We start from the raw sequence: 19,841 nt of genomic DNA on the forward strand, positions 1-19,841 counted from the left end.
GTTTATGTTATGCTATTCCAAATGTTTCAACTATGCAGGACAAGAAAATGATTCAGAGAAACTCTGATTGATTAAAGAAGCTTTATGACTAGTATCCTGGGTATTTTAGGAACTAGGACACATTAATAAAACTTATTTATTGAAAAGAAATATAAATTTGGCCATTAACTGTCTTAGCAGTGATTTTCATTTTAGTGCAATTATGCTTATATTCTTCTTAAAACTTGTGCATCACAACATACTTCTTTTATAAACCCTGACTCTCAAAATATCTCTGTGAGATAGATTTAAAAAATGTTTCACTATTAATGAAGTGATAATCATTGAAGTCAAGTAGATTGGACATTATACACAGTGGAAATATTTTGCAAATCGCTTCTGTACTTTTTTCATTGTTGATATGTTATCAAAACAAACTCTTCTTTATAGATGTCACATTTTAAGGATGTGACTAGAATAACATATCAGTGGTATTACATGCTGACAATATTTCTTTAGTAGAAAGCATCTCTATTTCTCATCATTATGAAGAATCATAATTTTTATGTTTTAATACTCAAGAATACCCATGATAACCAGAAACCCAAGCTTAATTCTGACCAATGTGAGAGAAACCATCCCTTTCCACAACAAAATTAAGAGTCCTCTCTTGAACCATGGAACCCAGTGGGCACCATTTACTGATCGACTTACACCGGGACAATTTGGACCAGTCACTATGGAAAGAAGAATGGATTTACCTTAATTGCCTGAGGCCCAGTTCATTGCTGGAGCTGGAGCCATTATCTTGTAACCCACATGGTTACAAGAATGGATGTTGAGAAGATAATCACAATATAATGCTGCCTGTCCCCAAGCTTATGTTTATGCTGCTTCTCTGGAATTAAATGTGGACTCCTCCCTTCTTTCTGCTTATTGAAATACTCTCATCTTGTAAGGATAAAGTAAGGACTTACCTTCCTGCTACACATCGCCTCTGTTAGACTTTTATTTTTGTACCACATAATGTATGGCTGGATTACATCCTTCTATTTAAAGTTGACCAGAACTCTCTCTCTCTTTTTAGTGGGTTGGGAGGCATAAATAAATAACAAAACATACCCTCTTTTGTCAGTGTGCACTTGTTTCTTGTGGACCCCTTTCCTGTTCCAAGCCAGACTTTATGCTCTTAGTGGCAGGGATTTTGCCCTTTATTTTTCCTGGCCTCATAGATTTGGACTCAGAGCATACACAGGAGATTATTATTGTCTAATTCCTAATGATCCAAAACACAGCATTGCTTATTATTGTTATGTTCTTGGTCATTAACATTTTAAATCTTACTTTTAGAGTTTATATTTGGTTTTATCTTAAGATGGTATTGATTTTAGTAAAAACAAAAACAAAAGCAAAAAATCCCAAACCTTTAAAATGTCAGTTCAATCACACAATAGCTTAGTTTTAGCTTCATATGTCTCATGTTTCATATGTCTTAGTTTCATATGTCTCATGTTAAGTAAATATATGTTATAGAGGAAGGAAGTCTATGTACAGAAATTATTTTAACCGGGAAAGAGATTCTCAGCCATGCAAGAACTGTACTCAGACTCTCTTGAGTGCTTAATAAATATTTGGTCTTATTACTCTCTAGTTCATGTTTGCTTATTCATTGGAAAATTAAAATAAATCCCCTAATTTTCATAATGATTTTATCATATATCAATCTTCTTTGTAACTCTTCTGAGAAAGGGTGGTCAATGAGGCATTCTATAAAGGAAGGTTAAAGGTTTTATGACTTTAATCTGCATATAAAACTCATAATTCCAAATACTTATGGTTTTCTTAGGCTTGTTTTAATGGCTGTATTTTTTAATTTACTCTGCCTAATGCAATTTATAAATAAATTATGAGTTACCATACGCCTTCTCTAAAATATTATTTGGATCATAGAAAAACAATTGATATGCTGTAGGTTATATAGTTCTTAGGAGTGTGAAACCTGGAGCTGCAAAGTCTGTGTTCAATTCCTAACTCAATGACCTTAAACACTAGTTGAATGACATTGGACAAGTTACTTCTTGTTACCCAGTTTTATCATTTATATAATGGTGATTACAACAGTACCTATATCATAGGATCCTTATGAGGGTTTGGTTTAACTTCATTTCTAAATATGGGCTGTATACAAAATGTCATCATAGAATTACAGAATTACAGATGGTAAAATCTATTTATTCTTTATTGAAAAGATGATTGCTTTTAGAGACCACTTAAGTCAGTATAATTAAAATGTCTAACTTATAAGGGGAGCCTGGGTGGCTCAGTCATTAAGCGTCTGCCTTTGGCTCAGGTCATGATCCAGGGTCCTGGGATCGAGCTCTGCATCGGGCTCCCTGCTTGGCGGGGAGCCTGCTTCTCCCTCTCCCACTCCCCCTGCTTGTGTTCTCTCTCTCGCTGTCTCTCTCTCTGTCAAATAAATAAATAAAATCTAAAAAAATAAAATGTCTAACTTATAAGTATACAAGGACATCTTTTTAGAATCAAAAGGAATAAATTAGTTGTCAGTTACTTGGTTTGGAAGTAGAATAGAGAAAACAGCAGAAATCAAGGCAGTCTCTTTCCCTCTTTCTGTCTTGTAGGCTGTTAGGTCTCTCTGCTAAGATAATCTCTGTGTGTGTCTGCTTCATAATTCTATTTTTGCAGATAGACTTCTGCTCCATTTACTTATAAGCCTAACATAGTTATCCGGTTATCCTTGGTTATTGCATCTGTATTGGGTCAAATGCCCAACAGAGATTGACAAGAGTTTTTGAGTCCTTGGATTATTTTTGACAGAAATTACAACTGGTCCAGCTTAGGTCAGGTAATTGCCCTCATCCAATGAACTAGACCCAGGGACAGACGATTCCCTGCCCATTCAATAGGGACTGTGGGGCCCACATTTCCTAAAACAAGAGTGCACTGACAGGGAAATTAACTAGTAAGTACCTGACAGATCTTTTTTAGATATGGGCTTGAAAATTTAACAGAAGCCATGTGAAAACAAAGCAGAGAATATCAATTAACCAACCTAATCAATTTAATTTTAATGTTTGGATGACATACATTTTCATTGATTACATTTTGTAATGACAAGAGTTGTTTTTTTTTTCTCAGATCATTATAGAAATTTTGAACATAAGTGTAAGACTGTGCTTTCATCATCAAAATTATGACCTTATACTAATCTCGTTTTTCACTCTGGAGAGGTTTACAAAATGATACATTTGGAAAATATTTTATCCAATTCTGGGAGAGTAGGAACACTGAAAAATGCCATAACAAATTGAAACTGTATAGGTAGTTTAATTAGATATGATCAATTACTGGAATGGGGTTTAGCCAACACTCTGAAAAGGAAATAAATTCAAGACAAGGAGAATATGCTATAATTTACCCCTGCTTCTCAGTCAGTGGACTTCTAGTGTTGCTTCTCAGTGGACTTTTCCTTGCGTCCTCTTAGCTTTACTTTTGGCACAAGACTTGGAGAATGATGGCAGTCCTGCCTGCCCTTAGAAGAAAGAGGGCTCACACCAGACAATGAATCTGCTGACACCTTGATCTTGGACTTCTAGCCTCCAGAACTGTGAGAAATAAATGTTTGTTGTTTATAAGCAACTCAGTCTATGGTATTTTTATAAGCAACTCAGTCTATGGTTACCGCAGCCCAAATGGACTAAGTATCATTCCCTGAAGCTGGAATGAATTCCCTTGCTGACCTTTTGTGAAGCACTTCCTTGACTTCCAAGCTCTTGCCTTTGGCAATGCTTCACAGCATTTTAATGCAAGGTACCCCCTTGGAAGGGTATAACTTAAATATAGCTTAAGTCTGGTGACTTCCGTGTGTCCACTTGGTTTACAGGAAGCTGCCCATTGCAGCTTCTCTTCTTTCCTTGACATTATGGTGCTCTAGCCAGACTTTTGTATTCATAGTTCTCCAGGCAGGAAGTAAGAATCAGTCTCTATGTATAAGTATGTCCTAGTCTCTTGGAGGACTATTGCCAAGTTCTTTCAATGTCAGCCTGTGATGGTTAATTTTATGTGTCAACTTGAGTAGGCCACAGGTTCCCATATTAAACTTTGTTTCTGAGTGTGTCTGTGGGAGTGTTTCCAGATGAGAGTAGCATTTGAGTTGGTAGACTTTGTAGATTACCCTACCCAATGTGGGTGGGCATCATCCAATTCATTGAGGGACTGATTAAACCAAAAGTTGAGGAAGGAAGTATTTATCCCTTTTTACCTGTTTCACTGATTGAGCTGGGACATCTCATCTTTTTCTGTCCTTGGACCAGAATTTATACCACCTGATTTCCTGGGTGCCATCTTGCAGATGGCAGATCATGAGACTTCGTATCTATAATTCTGTGAGCTGATTCCTCATAGTAAATCTCTAGATAGGTAGATAGGTAGATACATAGATAGATAGATAGATAGATAGATAGATCAATCTCTTATTGGTACTGTTTCTCTAGAAAAGCCTAATACACAGTCTCATCATTCTTCACTCCAGTGGCAACCCTGTAGTGGGCATATGAGCATCTGCAAGTTAGCAAAAGTCCAGCCAAGGAATGAGATGCTAGAAACAGGATGAATCACTTTCAACAACTTGTTTCTTCTGTTATCTAATTTGATTTTCACAATGAGTATTGAGATCTGTTGGATGATAGTATTTTCTCTACTTTACAAATGAGTAAATGAACACTCAGAAGTTAAGTGAACAACTCCAATCAGTTACAGGTTCATTCTGGAGTAGAGCCTTTTTCCCCATCTATTTCCAGATTTAAGACTCAACACTTTATACAAAATAACATACTTTGAAAGCTTGTTGACCTCTGGAATCAATATATTTCTTAGATATTTAAGACTTTAACAAATATAAGAAAAATAAATCCTGAATAAGTGATTTAGTATTTAGTTTTTTTTTTTTTAAGTCTTTTAGAAAGTTGCTAGGGAGAAAAAAAAAAGACCTAATTCAATACTCATTTCTATATGCTTCCTACTTACTTTTCAGAGCTGTGACAGAGCTGTCTTCTTCATTTTGACATAAACACTCTCTCCACAGTCACTAAGAAATTAAGAAAACCTCATTTATTTTCCCAGGGTCCATTAACAAGTCCATATTTTATTTGTCTTCCATCTTCATTTTTGGCTGTGCCTTGCTAATAAGAAAAAGCTAACATTTTTTTCTAGCAATCAAAATCCATTCACAATACTGATTTCCAATTATTTAAAGAATGAATTGCATTTTGCAATTTTGGCTGGTTTAAAAAGTGGATTCAGTAAATATCTTGCCTGGAAACAGAGATAATAGGTTCATCATGGATATTGTCCCTTAAGTCGGAGTTACACAACAGTAGTTTGTTTAATCCTTTCCTTCCCTTTGCCCCTGGTAATGACATTTCATTAACATTTTAACTTCTTTGGAAAAAAATTATTTCAGCTTAGAGCTTTAATAACCTACCTAGGGTATGTTTTACGTGCGCCTGCATTTTTTAAAAAAGAAGCTTCTAACAGGTTCTAATATTAGTTTTAATTTTGAATTCTTAGCAGTGTCTATTGACCCAATGACAATTTCAGTACTAGGTTTTAGCCATATTTATGAAGAAAGACCAAACCCTAACTGCATAGACTCAGGGTACAAAAGCAGAAGATTTGTGTACCAGGTTTTACTCTGCTCCTTCAAATATGATCTTGACCATGGGCATCCTTCAAATCACCCTTACTTAGGGAATTTGCCACATAATATTCCCATTTCCTCTCTACTGGGTTGGGAGGGTACATGCCTCTGTTCTGTATAGGCTTACTGGGCATCAGTCCTCTGGAATTTGGAAATCAAAAAAATATATTAAACTAATGGTCTTTTAGAATTCTTTCTGAAGACTTGCTAATTTTTTTAAAATTAGCTTTAAAATGAAATAATAATTGAATTTACTAAATAGCTAAATTGAACATCCGTGATGTTACAATGCAAAAAAATGTGCATTTAGCTTTGCCCCCTGGATGAGGAAAGGTACCTTACTTAGCATTTGATCTGCTTCCTTCATCACTCATCCTCCTCTTTCCTCTTCCTATTTGTTTCTGTGTAAAGTGATTCAGTCTTTACTCAGTGCTCAGTTATGTAACTGGGCTTTGCTTCCCTGGATACAGATGAACACATGTTAATTTTCCCTTTCTCCTGAAAATGCTCTAATTGTTAGCTTTTTCTTTCTGCTCCAATTTTTCTCCCTTTATTCTTTTTATTAATTGACTCACTGTTTCCCTATAATGCCCTGTAATGACCACTGATGCTCCTTCTCTCTGCTCACTTTTTCAGGGCCACATTTACAGTCTCACCCCATGCCAGGCAGGCTGCACAGATTTTCAGGTCTCTCAAGGCCTGGCTGCCTCTGTCAGGTCTGAACTCAAATTGTTATTTCTCCAGCAATTTGAAACCACTGAGTGCTCCATTCATCTGCTAATTTCTGCTTTTTCTACTGACCAGCCTCTTGTTTCTTGTGCCCAAATTCTAAAGATTTAGTAAATGCCTCAAAGGGGAAAACTGGAACATAGGATGTCAAGCTCATTCCAATAAGCATTTTGTTTCTTTGAGTGCTTGGCCCTTCAAGTCCTGTCTGCTTTGAAGCTTTCTAATATCTCTAAAATGATTTTTAAAAAATATCTATCTTTTCTAGTTGTTTTTGGTATGACTTTTGATCTGCTGGTAGCTATTTTATCATAGCTAAAGGTGGAAGTTGTAATGGCATTTTCTGCTATGTAAAGAATGATCTAATGACAAAAGATCATTAATCTAGTGCTTAAAAAATATGAGGGTAACATCTTAATTAAATCTTAAACTAGAGGGCGCCTCAGTGGCTCAGTTGTTAAACGTCTGCCTTTGACTCAGGTCATGGTCCCAGGGTCCTGGGATCGAGCCCTGCATCAAAGAGCCTGCTTCTCCCTCTCCCACTCCCCCTGCTTGTGTTCCCTCTCTTACTGTGTCTCTCTCTGTCAAATAAATAAATAAAATCTTTAAAAAAAATAAATCTTAAACTAGAAAGAAGAATTGAGCAGCCTAAGAAAGACTGAGATATTAAACTAAGAAAAGTGTACAACAGGTCATAATTCATCAAAAATTTGGGGGACATGAGGATTACCATTATTCTACCAATACTAGAATATTAGACTGCTATCAAACCAAAATATTAATGAAAAGAAGCTGACTATGTTGTTAATAACCCAATAAAATTTAGCAGACATTTTTAAATGCCTTTTATGAGAAAGGCTTTTACTTTCTTGCTCTTGAATGTGAGCAACCAGTTATGGCCCTTGATCCTATTTCACCTGTTTTCAATGAGAAAAATCACAGCTCTTTCTGAAGCAAGTTCACAGAAGAATGCTTGCTTATACCTCTGCAAGGAAGTCCCTACTGTACAGTGTCCTGACACCAGTTTTGGCAACAGGCTTTTTCAGACTTGTGAAAGACAGATGAAAATAAAATCACAACTTTAATGGGAAAATGTAAGTTCAAGAGAAACTTGAGTAGGGACAGCTGTAATAAAATGGAATATAAGAGGCTTACCTAATAGAAAACTAGACAATAAAAAAATAGTGGTGTACATCTGGATCAGCCTTCACTCCACCCAGATGATTTTACACTCTGCTGCTTGTAGGTCCCCTTGTGGCTACATGCCTTACAGGATTTGAGACTAAGAAGAACTATGCATTCCTAACAAGTCACCCAATTATGGTATTTCTCTATGTACTCTTTTAAAATATCTTTAAAAACTGACTGAGATGCAAAGACATTTAAGCCTGGTAGAGGTCACCATCTAACAAACATGTTAATGCAGAGAGGTTTTCTGCAGTCTGGTGGGTGACTTAAGGTAATGATAGCTCATAGATGTTGGCGGAACAAATTCAATCTGGGAAGATTAGGGAAGGGATTTTCAAATGAATAGAAAATGGAGCACAATTTTCTAACCTACAATATCTTTTGAGTCTGTTCAGTAAGCATCTATTGAGCACTTACTATGTACCAGATATTGCCTTGGGTGCTGAATACAAAGATTATGGTTGGTCTTGCCTTAAAGAAGGGTTTCTTAACCTCAACACTGCTGAAATTTTGGGCCAGATATTTCTTTCTAGTGGGAAACTGTCCTGTGCACTGTAAAATGTTTAGTTGCCTCATAGGCCTCTACTTACTACATACTGGTAACACCCTTTTGCCAGTTGTGAGAACTCAAAGTGTCTCCAGATATTACCAAATGTGCCCCGACAGGCAAAATCACTTTCAGCTGAAAACCATTGCCTTAAAGAAATTTAAATCTAGTGGGAGACACTGAGGAGTAAATAGATAATGTAAATAATATTATAAGTGTGGTGAATGGGTAATGCTTTGGGAGAAAAGAAGAAGGATACTTAGCTAAGTTTTAGATCCAGATTGGGGTACAGAGAGGGTTGTTGGAGCAATTTGGATTCATTTTGAAGTACCTTTGACCCTTGAATAACACAGATTTGAACGTGCAAATCCACTTGTATGTGGATTTTTTTTTTTCTTGCAGAAACCTTTATTTCCATTTGGCCAGGGCTTGGAGAGGGCTCCAGGTGGTTAAAAAGCTGCCTAATGGCTGCAGAGAGAGGGTTAGGCAAAAGCCTTGACATCAGGGCAATGCTAGATGGGCTTGCTGGGTTCTGGAGATGCCTAGTAGTGCTTAAGGGTGAGCATTTTGAAGAGATACTCACCCAGCCCAGATTGGGAGCCAGCTACCTGGTAGAGATTAGTCAGGTGGTTGCTATCTTTTTGATGAGTTTCACCTCCCCATCTAGGAAGTGGGTCTCCAGAAAGTCATAAAGATAGGGTCTGCACTGGCAGAACCCAGGGCATGCAGCTCCAAAAGGGCCTAGTTGAGGTCCTTCTCCAGGGCCATGGTAGATTCCATGGCTTCTGCAGTTTTACTCACTCATCTTGGGATGGCTTATGCACATCCCGAAAGAGGGTGAAGTTGCTGCTTCACTTTTGCTTGGTGCCCTTGTACTTCTCTTCAGCCAACTCCAGAAGTGGCCTATGCCCTCGAGAGCCACACTGTCACTATGGAAATAGAAGCCCAGAGAGAGGTAGGTGTAGGAGACCCACAGATGCTTACTGATGGGTGGTTGATGGTGGCCTTCACCTCAGTGGAATAATTCTGATGAATCTGAGAGCTCACAGTTGATTGGCAATAAGGAGCTAAGCTGAAAAAATGGTGTTGGCTGGTCCTGAGGTAGAGGATGGCTAAGAAGACGGTTCCAAAAGTTGCAACTGGGAGAGAGGTTGGAGTGTGGTAGGAGGCTGGAAGAAGGGGTGTCCCTGAGTCTGTTCTGTTTGAACACTGTTGAAGCAAGAGGCTGATTCCTGGGTCCCCTGGGACCACTGCCTATACACAGAGTTTTTACAGTATAGTACTATAATTGTATTTTCTCTTCCTTTTGATTTTCTTAATAACATTTTCTTTTCTCTAGCTTACTTTATTGTAAGAACACAGTATATAATACATACAACATACAAAATGTGTGTTAATTGACTTTATGTTATTGGCAAGTCTTCTGGTCAACACTAGGCTATTAGTAGTTAAGTTTTGGGGAAGTCAAAAGTTATACACACAAATTTGACTGCACAGGCCTAACCAGAGCCCCTAACCCTGGCGTGGTTCAAGGACCTACTGTATCAGTCAGTGGGATTTAGCATCTTCACAAGTGAGAGTTACTATGTACAGTACGTGTAGCAAGAAGTGGCATGAGATCTAAAAACAGGCTGTCCAGGTCCAAACCCCAGTTCCACCATTACTAGTGTGGTGAGTTTGGATAAGTTACTTTTGCCCTTGATATTCCCTCAGAGGAAAGTTATTAGAGTACCTCCTTTAAAGGTTGTTATGCCTGTAGAATTAGGAAAACATGTGACATATTTAGATCAATGCCTGTATAATAAGCATTCACTAGATACAGGATACCAGTATTGTTCTTGTCTTTGTTGTTAATAATTTTGCAGAAATTCCCTCATTAGGTTTATTCTGACTGCTGTTGTTGCATTGAAGCCAAAAGTGTGCAGATATTAAATCCTCTAGCTCAAAGTTACATAGTCATATTTGGGGGTGTAACTGGGGGTGTGCTTAGGTTCTCAGCGGCATGAACTTCCCAACAGGAAAGCCATTTAGAAAGGAGCATTTGCCAGAGCTTTCAGCTGAGGATCCTGGCTGTAGGAAGAAACCTGTGCGAGTCACTGAAGAAGTTTTAGATGCTCATTTTAAGGGAATGCTATTATTTTTCTTATATACTCCTAAAATAGACAGATTAAAGAAGCATTCTAAGGAAACTGAAAATTGCTAATGAAGTCCTGAAGATCAAATTGAAAGGAGAAATTCAGAGACTCATTAAGCACATATACTGGTGAGACTTAACCATAGTCTTCAGGACCTCTATAATCACGGAGCCAGACAATATCCACCTCATACTCACTTAACCAGATAAGCCTTTTGAGTATTTCTGGCTCTGTGGCTTTTAGCTGTAATGTGGCCAATTACTATTAGAGACCAAAGGAGATCTATCTCTCTTTTGTGACTAAGATCTATGAATTTTTACAACAAGCAGTTTTATACCCAGGAGCTACTCACTTTCATTTTCTATCTATAGTTCTTAAACCACTATTTTACTACTGTCTATAGGATACTGCCTATAGACAGTATAAAGTAGGTGAATTTTTTCCAATGAATAGTAGGTCTTTCAAATATGATCCATTGTGGAAATGATCTTCATCAGTTTGGTGTCACCATTGGTGACATCTGGTAGTCAATGATTCTGAAAGATTGGACATTCTTGCAGTGGGTTATTCTTGTTTATCTCATGGTCTAATGAAGTTCATGGAAGAGCTACATTATTTTAACGAAAGAGGACAGACACATTAACTATTTTGGATATTAACAATATTATTCTATGGTATAAAAATAGTATTGCCCAGAAATAACTCTGGAAGATCATAAGGAGCTGAATCCAATCTCAGCTCCTAGGGTTACTTTCCCAAGAGAATCATGAATTTGTATTCCCAGATGGAGGGGCTACAACTTCCTATGAGCTCAAGGTCCCCAGGAACTGCCTTTCCTAAACTACTCCTATATACTATTAACAATTCCAGAATTCTCAGCTTGAGGTCTGTGCTGTTCAAAACAGTAGCCATTAGCTACAGATGGCTGTAGAGCATTTGAAATGAGGCTAGTCTGAATTGAGATTGCTGAAAGTTTAATACACACTGTATTTTATAGAGTTTTCATGAAAAAATACCTCAGTAATAATCTATTTTCCATTGGGTACATGCTGAAATGATAGTATTTTGGAAATGCCAAGTTAAATAAAATATATTATTAAAATTAATTTTATCTGTTTTTCTCAATGTAGCCACTTAGACAATTTAAAATTATATATGGGGTGTGCATTAAATTTCGATAGGATAATAGTGCTCTAAGCAATCTGTTTATTTTTTTACCAATAATGTTACTTTCACCTTGTCCTAGAAGAAGGACCCAGAGTGCATGTTCAGCAGGGAGCCTTGGTGTTGGCACACTTTCTGAGTGAGATTTGTGTCTTTTCTTGTGCTGACTTTTGTGTATCATCTTAATCCTTTCAAGTTCCTCCCCCCTTTTCTTCCCCTTTATTCCTTTTCATCTTTTTAAAAGAAAGTAGATTGAGAGTAGTCTTTATTCTAAGGCCTGTTTCGTTCTGCTGCTAAGGTATGACCCTTCTGGGATCTTACTGAATGCTCTGGATAATCAAAAGAGCTTCTTTACGCTGACTGGTTGGAACTAGAATGTCTCCTAGCCTGCACGAGCTTTGGAATTGCTCAGCTTGTTCTTGATGGCTTTTTGCCTGTTCTTGTCCAGTATTACCCTATCTATACAGAGCTTGTTATTTAGCAGCCAATTCAAGAGGTTCAGACAATATCCACCTCATACTCACTTAACCAAATAAGGATCACTTTTTCTGCATATCTTCCTTTTCTATGCTACTTTGTCCCACTACTGCCAGCCATGTCAGTCACCTCAAACTCTGATTTCTAGTTCCAAATTCAGTGAGACACCCATATTCTGTTTGGTTAAATCTTTCTGTGTTGTAGTCTTAAAAACAACTCCATATGGAATGCTAGGGCTAGTAAGTCCTACCTCATTTATTTTCTTTTTCTCAGGGATCGTAATATAGTGTTGCTTTTATTTTAATGTTTTAAAATAGTTGTTTCATGTAATTTGTCCAGTTTTCTAATTGTTTATGATGGTTGGGCAAGTTCTGTATGTAATTGAAGCAAAATTCAATTAAGAATTTCAATTCGGTGTTCCTTACCACTTCTTTATTATGTACTCTTATTTTTCTTTAGAATTACCATACATTTTACAACATGCATTCTTGAATTGTAATGTGTAGTATAAACTTACTGTTTTATCATTTCCTGGACAATGCAAGAAACTTAGAACATTTTATTTAACCTCCCCTAGATTTTTGTATTATTTTTGTCCTATGTTTATATATACATACACACACACACGTATACACATATGTTTATACGTATATATGTTTATATATATAACCTCAAGCCATAATTTTTAATTCTGCCAATTTTTATTTAGATTTACCTACACATTTATCCTCATTCTCATTCCTTTTGTCATTTCCATGCTTCCATTAATTTATTCTGCCTGAAAATCCTATTTGGTGTCTCTTGTAGCAGAGGTCTAGTGAAGTGTTATTCTCTCAGCTTTATTTATTTGATCACGTTTTTATTTCACCTTCATTTTTTAATTTTTTAAATTATTTTTAAAGATTTTATTTATTTATTTGACAGAGAGAGAGATAGCGAGAGAGGGAACACAAGCGGGGGGGGGGTTGGGGGAGGGAGAAGCAGGCTTCCCGCGGAGCAGGGAGCCCGATGCAGGGCTTGATCTCAGGACCCTGGGATCATGACTTGAGCTGAAGGCAGACACTTAACGACTGAGCCACCCAGGCGTCCCCTATTCACCTTCATTTTTTAATACGGCTGGAGATATAATTCTAGTTTGGCAAGGTTCCCCCCCCACCCACTTTTTGTAGATACTTTTTTGGCTTCTATTTTTTTGTTTGTTTGTTTAAAAGTCAGCTTCAGTTTTATTGTTGAATCTTTGGAAATAATGTGTCCTGCTCTCTCTTGTTTTTAAGACTGACTTCATCTTTTGTTTTCTACATTTTGCTATGGTATGTCTAGATGTGTTTTTTTTTGCCTTTAAACTGCTCAGAAATTATAGTGCATCTTGTATCTGTGCTTAATATTTTTCATTAGTTTTAGAAGATTATCGGTTATTAGCTGTTGAAATATTGCTTTTGCTCCATTTCTCAATCCTTTCATGTTGAAACTTCAAGGTATGTTAGACATTTTTTCCCAAGCCCCAAAGTTTCCTTAGGCAGTGTTCTATATTTTCCATATTTTTTCCTTTTTCTTCTTCAGTCTGGTGTTTTCTTCTTTAGTTACTTCCATTGTGAATTACAATTTGTGGAGATAATTTGAGGCTTGAAATGATGATCTCTTCCTTCTGAGAAAATTTACTTTTGCTTTTGGTAGGCAATTAGGGCAGGGTGGTTCACTCTAATCTAAAGAAAGATTGAGCTGATTTGATGCCGGGAGTGAGCCTTTGTGAACACTCACTCTAGACATAGGGTATAGTCCTTTGGGTGTTTTCCCAAATGAAGGCCTTCAGTATTTTAACGGGTATCTCCCTTCTCCATGCAGGGCCTGGTCATAATTTTTGTTCCCCAAACCCTGTGAAACTGCTGAGTGCTTTGCTAAGCTTCCAACCTCTCAGCTGAAGCTTTCAAACTGGCTAATGCCTCCAGGTTAAGAGAGGTTCCCAATATTTTCCTCAACTCTCTGAGCTTCCATTTTTTTTTTTCTTTTTTCTGGAATTGTATTCGCATAAGTGTTTGCTTTGGTAGCTTTCCAGTGCCTTCAAAAAGATGTTTATTCCACGGGGGAAATCGGAGGGGTAGACGAACCATGAGAGATGATGGACTCTGAAAAACAAACAGGGTTCTAGAGGGGAGGGGGGTGGGAGGACGGGTTAGCCTGGTGGTGGGTATTGAGGAGGGCACATTCTGCATGGAGCACTGGGTGTTATGCACAAACAATGAATCATGGAACACTTCATCTAAAACTAATGATGTAATGTATGGGGATTAACATAAGAATAAAAAAAAAAAAGATGTTTATTCCTGCTCTTCAGGTTATTCTTCGTGGTGTGTCAGTCCTGAACAATTAGTTCATCATTTGTTGGAAAAGGTGACTCCTCATGGTTTGGAATTAGAAGGGCAAAGTATAGAAGATGTCTTTCTCACCAACTAGAAAGTAAGTTTCATGAGGGCTGTCTCTTGCCTTGAGCTCTCCTGGATTGTTATTAATTATTCAGATTGACCATAATTTTCCTGCCCTGGAGCCACTGCATTTGCTGTTTCCTCTATGTGGAACGTTCTCTTTGCCTCTCTTTATCTAACAAACTCACACCAATATTATGGGTCTTAGCTTACACATCATTTCACAGAAAGACCTTTCCTCACCTCCTGTACTAGGTTAGAATCTGTATTTTTCTTACAGTAATTTGCCCACTCAGAATTATTAGATTAATTACAATTTAATGTGTGTCTTACACAGACAGAAATTAAGTCTGCTTCCTCAGACTGTGCTAGCACAGTGCCTATCCCATAGTAGATGCTCTCAAAATAAATGAAATCTGCACTGGGATGCCTTACGCTAGATTAATATTTACAAAATGTAGTCTGTGAACAGGGTTCCAAGTTCAAATAACTTATGGAAACAGTTAATGCCCACTGCAGCATTAGCATATTAACAAATCTTAGAAATTTCGTTATAAATATAGCTGTTTGACTTTGTTTATTCCTGAGTTTAAAAAAATAAAACAGAAAAACAAAATCTCTGACTATTCTGCAGAATGTGCTTCAAAGATAATTCGGTTACATACTTTCTAGAAATGTAAACTCAGAGAGTTTTTAGATTTTAGGAAAAAAATAAACTTCATCCAGGAATGAGTCAATATATTGCAAATTCTGGATGAGGGAAATCAAAAGCAAAGAGATCTACGGGACAACTCCATGACAGCAGTATTTACAGGACTGGAGTTCAGTTGACATGGACAAAAGATTTCCTGCCTGAGGGTGATTACAGCCTGTATGTTCTACAAATGGCATGAAACAGAGAGATTTCAAGCACTGATCTCAAAGGACTGTCATCACGAACTGAAAGACTATATACCGAAATGACTGTTCCAGTCACATGTGATTCTTCTGCAGTCAGGCAGACCCAGCAAATATGTTACATTTCCCAGATTTGTGCTAATAGTTAACTAGTCCTTGCATCAAAGACGAGTGATGTGAAAAATCAAATCAGGGAAGCACCATTTCAACTAGTAAATAAAACAATTTTCAGAGAATACCCAGTGGTTAATTGTAAATTGAAAATTATTTGTTTCATCATGAAGCAAGTAATAACTAATTTACCTTTATTCCTATTGGCTTTCCCTCTTCCTTGCTCTTCCTCAAGCTCCTTCCTTTATTTAATGAATTTGGAAATAATTGCTAGAAACACTCCCTGACTATACTCCACATCTGCATAACTGTTTCTTCCCTAGCCCTTTGGCTATTTTTCTCCTGTTTTGAAATATATTTGCCTCTTAAGATTCATGCTAAATTTCCTCTCCTGCCCTGCTTCCCTCTCAAGTTTCACTCCTCCCTTCTTTCTCTCAATCCTCATGGTTCTTTCTCTCTTCATCATAAAAATATTGTTGAACTATTTTCAGAAATAGAATTGTGGGGCATGTAAAATTGATGTGGCGCATAGTCAGGACAGCAAAATCAAGCTGAACACTGAAAAAACTATAATGGAATTAACCTGAGCCACACTTTTTCATTAACTCCCATTTGCCATAGAATATACCCTTTACAATTCCCAGCTATATCTTACAGAATGTCAGATGTGCTTTTTCTTCACTATTACCCAATGCTTGCTGGCTTTTGACTTCACCAGAATCAATTTCTATCAAGTATTGTCATGCAGAGTTTGAGATGTAGAGATCCACACTATGCAACATTCATCACCCATACGGATGACTCTCAAATCTGAGTTTTCATCCATGACAACTGGACTTCAGTCTAAACTATCTTTTGGACATGTTCTCATTATACCAATAGTATCTCAAGTTCATTATGTCCAAACCTTAACTGAATATCCATAATATTTCTAGCTCAGTACTTGGCATATTACAGGCACTCAAAAAATTATAGTTTTCTTCTTGTATCAAACCTGCTTGTTCTCATGATTCTCTCCATTTTTTTAAAATGAAAGTTACTATATTCTTAGTCAACTACACTTAAAAAGCCAGTATATTTCTTCTAGTTTATCTTTTTCTCCCCATTTTTTCCTTCAACAAATATTTAACTATCTGTTATGTTTTTTAGAACCTATTTTGGTTGACAGTAATTAGGAGGACACAGTTACACCATCTATAAATTTGCAGTGTAATGGAGAGCCTGGCAGAGAAATAAATAATGTGTGACAAGTAGAGAGTTAAGTGTAGGTAGTATAAGAGTGTAGAAGAGGACAGGAATCCAGGTTTGGGGGATAACAGAAGATTCTCTAAAGGAGATGGCAAGTATCCTGGGTTATTAAACACAAGTACAAATTATCCCTGAAAAAATTAAGGATGTAAAAGGTGTCAGGAAGGGTTTCTCAGGAACTGGAAGCAAACGTGTCAAGTGAACACACTCCACCCAGCTTTAGGAGGGGCAGAGGTTGGGGAGATGAACTGTGGAGCACTCAGGTCAAAATGGCTCTTATATACCAAGTTTAAGGACACATCTCAAGGGCAGAGTACCAATGAATGGTTGGTGTTGATGGCTATGTGACTAGTTCTGGCCAACGGGCTGTGAGGGAGGGTGATAGTGAAAAGCTATTTGGATTGTGCTACTTTTCACTCTTTCTCTTCCTATTATATCAGGTGAAAAAGTGAGCTATTTCAGATGGTGCAGTTGCAGGAATGTGGAGATCCCTACCAGCCTGTGTTGTTGAATCATCATACAAATATTATTTACCCTGGAGGGTTGTTCTGACCTGGAACAGAGAAACTGGCTGAGATTTTGTGGTTGTCTGTTATTGAGAAGGACATTGGCTGTTTTGATTGATACTCATTCATGGAAAATCTTTCTTTATACGCAACTAATTTGCCACCCCTTCTCAACCATCATCACATAATAATTCATAGTAAGTGTTACTATATAAAACTGTCTTTCATTTGTTTATTATTTATTGTCTATATTTCTTTCCTAGAATAGAAATTCTGCAAAGCAAACACCTATATCTCTTGTTCACCTTTGTATTCCAGAGTCTAGGTCAATGTCTGGTACATAACATGAAAAATACCATTTTGAACTGAGGACAGTTTTGCAGAAAAAGTGAGCAGAGGGCACAAGACTCAGCCATTTTCTGAACTGCTTACAGAAAGAAAAAATTGATTTTATTTCTTACATATTATGCACATTGGGAGGAGAGAGTGGAAAGTATTTATATAGATGATTTCAGTCAGAGAAAGAGAGACCTGAGCACCTATTTGGGTGTGAAGATAACAGTAAAGGAGCTCAGAATTCAATTAACTGGAATCATTGCTGTTGTCGTTACTGGTATCACACCTTGTGATAGTAATAACTTATGGTGGCAGATTTGGGGACTTCTCCTGGTAGTTTATGGTTTGTGTGTGCATCTTTCAGAAGGCCCTTTTATTATTTGTTTCGCACAAGTACATTTCATTCCTGATCTGTTACTGCTAGGACTTCTGCCCTTCTTGCTCTTATTGATTTTTTCAAATTAAGATATAAAGTTACCATGACAGATAGCAATGCCTTATATCTGGAGACTAGATGATGCTAAATAATGAAATGTCATAGTTTCTGACTCATGAACCATGAATTTTGGAGCAAAATATGAGGTCACTAAGCAGAACTAATTAGTGGCATGCCAATGACCACTAAGACAATAGGATGAATGCTCATTGAAACAATAAGTCTATAGGAAATGTTAAAATTTAGCCATAAAATTCTAATAAATTTAGTCTTCTCTTGCTGGTATATTTTCAGGGATTACAAAGTATTTTCTTAACTTTCTTTGCTGAACTTGAGTTCTTGTTGATAATATGTTATTGTGTCATATAGAATTGGGTTTGGGTTTTGTCTCTTTCATTTGCCTGTATGACACTGGTCAAGTTTTTGAACTTTATAATTGTCCATAGTTGTAAAATAGGGACTAATAAATTGTTAAATTAGGTTGTGTTAGGAATTAAATGACTGTTTCTGTCTTCCCAGCAGAGGCATTGACAGCCTCTGTGACAGACTATATTTTTAAGGATGATTGTATAGCGAACAGCCTTGGAAATTAGAGGTAAAATCTCCTTTTGGGGCAGGGGGAGGATTTGTTTGCTGATCAGGATAAAAAGGATAATGTCCCACTCTAAGACAAAGATTGAGGAGGTTTGCTAGCAGACTTTTTAAAAAAGAGTGGAGTTCCCTACACTCTCAGTTGTATGCTTAGGATCTACTTAGGCTGTCCTGCATCACCCCCATGGGATTTGGAGGTGGAGGGGTAAGATGAAGTGATGCAAACATGAGGTTCATGCTGCCTGGGTGATTAACAAAGTCTTTTGTCCCTGACCCAGGAGTCTTGGTTAGACTTCTGCCAGCTTCCAGAAAATTGTGGCAGGCTAATTGTGAGTTTGCAAGGAGGGTAAAATCTTCGTCCCTTCATAGTTCTTGCCACATCTTCCCATGAAAATAATATTATTGGGACGCCTGGGTGGCTCAATCAGTTAAGCGTCTGTGTTCGGCTCAGGTCAGGATCCCAGGGTCTTGGGATCAAGTCCCTCATTGGGCTCTCAGCTCAGTGAGGAGCCTGCTTCTCCCTCTGCCTGCAGCTCCCCCTGCTTGTGCACTCTCTCTCTCTCTGTCAAATAAATAAATAAAATCTTTAAAAAAAGAATAAAAAAGAATTAAATGACTTGAACTAGTAAAGGGCTTACTACAAGCCTGAACTAAATGATATTAGCAATCACTTTTAGGATAATATATTTGAAACGGTGCCCAGTGTTTTTCTCTTTTCAGCAATCCAATGGCATTCTTCCATAGGAAGGTAAATGGCAGGATCAATGTCACCTCTCTTCCTGTCAAACAGAAAGAGGAAATAGAGAACTTTTCTGGTACTGGAAAGAGGTTTATTAGGTAATAATTCACATATATCTACCTGCCTCTTCATCTCCATGGATGGAGTATACATCACTATCTCATGCATGTTAGATTTGGTCATGTTACTTGCTTTGGCCTTACAGTTGGGAAAGTACTTGGCCACTGGGAGGCTAACAGATATGACATAAACACAAGCTTGAACGTGATCCTGTCATTAAGCTTGACCTCTTGTACCCCCGGACCCATGAGGATGAGAAACAGGAGAAGTTGGTTTGGATCCAAACTTCAACGTGGAGCTAAGCCAAATAAGCCTGTCTAGGTTCACCAATCCCCAACTCCTAACTTGCAGATGTATGAATAAATATATATGATGGTTGTTTTAAGCCACTTAATTTTTGGAATGACTTGTTGCACAGTATTACTGTGGCAATAGATGACTGATAAAAAGAAGCAAGAAAAGAAGTTATAAGAAAAGAAAAAGTAAGAGGCAAGTTCTTGGCCATCTTTTTCTTTGGGAGAGAACACTGGAAATGAGAAAAGTCAGGTAAAAATATCACATAGAT

The 19,841-nt window shown here is 37.3% G+C and overlaps 1 pseudogene; it reads right to left on the reverse strand.

The window, feature by feature from the left end:
• Nucleotides 1–8,452: 8,452 nt before the first annotated feature.
• Nucleotides 8,453–19,399, reverse strand: LOC118001338 (annotated as a pseudogene).
• Between the last annotated feature and the right edge of the window lie 442 nt (nucleotides 19,400–19,841).

The sequence above is a fragment of the Mirounga leonina genome, unplaced genomic scaffold (genome assembly GCF_011800145.1).
Source record: "Mirounga leonina isolate KUSES-001 unplaced genomic scaffold, KU_Mleo_1.0 Mir_53, whole genome shotgun sequence".
Classification (NCBI taxonomy): domain Eukaryota; kingdom Metazoa; phylum Chordata; class Mammalia; order Carnivora; family Phocidae; genus Mirounga; species Mirounga leonina.